Consider the following 4,174-nt stretch of genomic DNA (forward strand, 5'->3'; position numbering starts at 1 on the left):
GGGGGGGGTGCGTGTGGGTGTGATGTGATGTGGGGTGGGTCGGTGGGCAGCGCGGTCAGCGCCACATGGGGCCTGGCGGGGAGAGAGGGGCCCGGGGGCGAACACAAGAGGGGCGCTGGCGACCAGGGAACGCGCTGGCGAGGCGGCACGTCGATGCGAACCTTCGGGGTGGCTTTCAACTGATTTGGGAAAATTTCCGGAGTTTTTGCTAACAGGGAGTGGAAGTTTTCCCTCAGCGGTTCTCTGTGCGGAGCCCTCCCCTGGCCAGCACGGACAAGGGGCCTCAGGCTCTTAAACTATAAAGTTTAGAAGAGAACCGTGTTTAAACACTGCCTGAAAGGGTAACTGTGGCAATACACTAAACAGAGCAGAACTGCGCCCAAACTAGCACTGTCGCTATTAACAGACTGGAGGAAGATTATCAGGGCAGACCGTGATGACAAAACGCCGTCTGTGATCTAAAGTCCTTTGGAAATACAAGTAGTCAGTCCCAGTGGTGGATGCTTTTATAGTTTTTCTTACTTGTTGCTGCAGCCTAAGGGGAAGATCCCCCCTCCCTGGCATGGGCACCGCCATTGCAAAGGGCTGCACCGCACTGTGGGTTTTTGAACACGTAAGTATTTGTACCTGGGATCTCCAAACAGAAAACCTCACCAACGACAACGTAAACTCTGCCTGCAAAGCACAGTGCCAGCTAACAGAGACGGTGCTCCGGGTGAAGGAGCTGCAGGCTCCGTCAGAATCCCTGGGAATCCATCCTGTCCGACAGCCTGGGAAAGCAGAGACTGTGGCTTGTTACTGGGAGTGCTTTTCCTAACGGTAATGCACATTTAAGGGAGGTGATTCCGCCCCTCTACTCCACTCTGGTGAGACCCCACCTGGAGTATTGCATCCAGCTCTGGATGCTCTAAGGACATGCACCTGTTGGAGCGTGTCCAGGGGAGGCCAGGAAGATGATCAGAGGGCTGGAGCACCTCTCCTGTGGGGACAGGCTGAGAGGGTTGGGGCTGTTCAGTCTGGAGAAGAGAAGGCTCTGGGGAGACCTTATAGTACTCAAAGGGGGCCCAAAGGAAAGATGGGGAGGGACTCTTTATCAGGGAGTGTAGCGATAGAATGAGGGATAGTGGTTTTAAACCAAAAGAGGGTAGATTTAGACTAAATATTAGGAAGAAATTCCTTACTGTGAGGGAGGTGAGGCACTGGCACAAGTTGCCCAGAGAAGTTGTGGATGCCCCATCCCTGGAGGTGTTCAAGGACAGGTTGGATGGGGCTTTGAGCAACCCAATCTAGTGGGAGGTGTCCCTGCCCATGGCAGGGGGGTTGGAACTTGATGATCTTCAAGGTCACTTCCAACCTGAACCATTCTATAATTCTGTGATTTTCTACCCTGGGCTACGAGACCCAGGCTGAGATAACTGGTCACTCACCTGCCATGCAGAGGAATGGGCATAATGAAACACCCCTTAGTACACCCATACGGCTAAATCGGCTCCGGTGCCCAAATACATCGAGTTATCTTGATGTCATTTGCTGAAATGGCAAAAACAAAGCTGCCAAGTAATTGCCCAGTATTTGCTGACAAAGCAACAAGCTGATTTTAATGTTAAATGTCAGTTATTTTAGCACGCCTGTGTTGACAACAGGCCAATCCTGCCACAGGCAAAAGGAACAAGGCAAGCTTGGGGAAAGGTGGGATTCCAGTCCGTGCGGGGTTATTTACTCAAGAATACAAACTACAAAATGGGGGAACTTAGATATATTTTTATCAGAAGAGCAGGGATTATGCTTGCTCCCACTACTCTGTCGGGAAATACATGTAGGAGTTTGCAATAGTTCCCAGAGGAAACATACAAAATCTTATTGTATTTAAAGAGGAAAAAAAAAAAAGTATCTTGAAGGTTTTTAGATCTCATGAATTCTCCGTGCAGATCAACTATCCGATCATTTGCATAAGAAGGATGCTTAGTTTTTAGCCGAGATCTCTGTCACATAAATAGTAGTCTCCTTGACATTAAGTCTACGATTCAACATTTTTGTATTTCAGACAAAGTTTTCTGGAGAATAAATTACCTGATTCTGAAGAGGTTGTCCCTAAATTTTCTGCCCGTCTTCAACGCTTTCCTCAAACTGAGCTTCTTTTCACTTTGTCACACTTTGTACAAGCTCCCTTGTCACCACCAATAACTCCATTATTTCCAGCTTCCTTTCTGTAGTTTCAGTGACACAAACATTTTTGCTCATTTTTCCTCTTTCTACTTCACACCAGCTTCTTGCTACGCTTCATGTAATTACAGTCTACTCCTTCCCTTCTATTTGATACTCAGATACAGTCCAAGTATATGCACATGAAACTGGTATCTGTGACTTGTCTTCTATCCAGTCTTCCTATTCCAGTTTAAACAAATCTCTTCCTACTTAATCTCTCTTCTTACTATTTCTCTCCTTGAATGCTTTCCCAGTAGTTTACCTTTTTGTACTTGAAATCCAAACACCTTGTCCTCACTTTAAAGTCCTAAATTGATCAGTCAAATTAAGAACATATGGGTCTCTCTCTTTTCTTCGACTCTTATCCTTCCTGAGATTTTTGTCTTGCCTCCTAAGTCCTTTCATCTTCTTTTCCTACTTTTGCTTTGAACGCGTCCTCACTTTTTGGCAGCAAATATTTAATCTCAAGCTTCCATCTGGAATTTTTGTTGTTCACATCGGTATTCCTCATACCCTCAGTTTTCTGATCAGGCTATGATCTATTAAACACTGTCTCCAAAGCACTCACGGTATAAAAGATAAATAAAGAGTTGTTCTTCCACTAGAGAAAAAACTGCAGTATGTATTTCAGATAAAAAACCTTTGGCTGATACTGTCCTGCTGCTTCTGTAGCCAAGCAATTTCACTCCTGATAATTTAGCATCCTCTTATAGTGCTCATAGGGCTGTATTTATGGCATAAAGCATCAAAAAGTAAAACACAAGATGAACATTATCTGGCATCAGCAGTGTATTAAAAGTAGCATAGCAAAACTGTGTGTACAGTAGCAAGAAAAATCGCAAAAAAATGAAACTTTAAATTACTAAAGCACATCTTTATTTTGCAATTAAACAATTAAGATCCACAAGTAAACTATATATATATTTTCAAGTCTGTACCTAGACAACTATTTGTCAACTGAAATTAAATATATCCACAAAATATGCATAACAGCATTTTTTCACATAATAGAATGAAATTTTACTTAAGACTAAAACAAGACTTGTTAAATGTTAATTAGCATATTTATCCTGGGAACTGCTGGTTTTCGGTAGAAGTTAGTGTATCATTTTAATGGCAAGAAATTTCATTTTATCAAAATGAGGACAAATACATAAGGCCCTTTAAAGCATACAGTAGCTGCAGTGACAAAAGCTGAATTTATTTTCACATTGTCCAGTGTTGACCAATTTCAAGTTTACATCATTTTCAATCAACCACCCTGGCTGTTTAGCCAAGACGTTGCATTTAGTTTTGTGTTTTTTTTTTTTTCCTCCCCTTCATGCTTTTAAACAAATTTATAGGCAAAAGTCTACTTCTGGGAAGAACCTTCCCATCCCCCCAACATTAACAAAAATACACAAGAGTTAGTCTAACCAACAAAAGAGCTATTCAACTCCGAGATGATTTACTTTACACTTGCAGTCCATCATTCAGCAGTATGAAACTGAGATGAAATTTGACAACTGAAAGCCACAGCTGGAAATGCAAATTAATTACCAGAAATAACTAGCAAAAAATATTGCCACCAATTCTGATTGTTAATAATGATCTAAATAATATCCTTCCCTTTGTATTTACACATAGTATAGCACCTGTTACAGAAAACCCAAAACCTTACACAAAGAGCCCTGCCAAATTGACTGGTTAAAATGGGATCACTGGGAGACTAACCAAAGCAAATGGACAACAAATCTGGATAAAATAAAATCTTTGTTTTCTTACCTTAATTTTCCTGTAAAATTATTATGGGTTGTTACTGTGGTGCCCCAATGTACTGAGATAATTGCACTGGATCATTTATAGTCTAGTCTTTGTGGATATATTCTAGTTAAAGAAAACAACAGCTTAATGTAAACTGTTTAACCCTTTCACTCATGTCTTAGGCCCCTGGCCTAGGAGTAAAAGGGTGGCAACTTCTTTAAACTTT

This window comes from Charadrius vociferus, unplaced genomic scaffold, assembly GCF_000708025.1.
Source record: "Charadrius vociferus isolate BGI_N301 unplaced genomic scaffold, ASM70802v2 scaffold385, whole genome shotgun sequence".
In the NCBI taxonomy this organism is placed as follows: Eukaryota; Metazoa; Chordata; class Aves; order Charadriiformes; family Charadriidae; genus Charadrius; species Charadrius vociferus.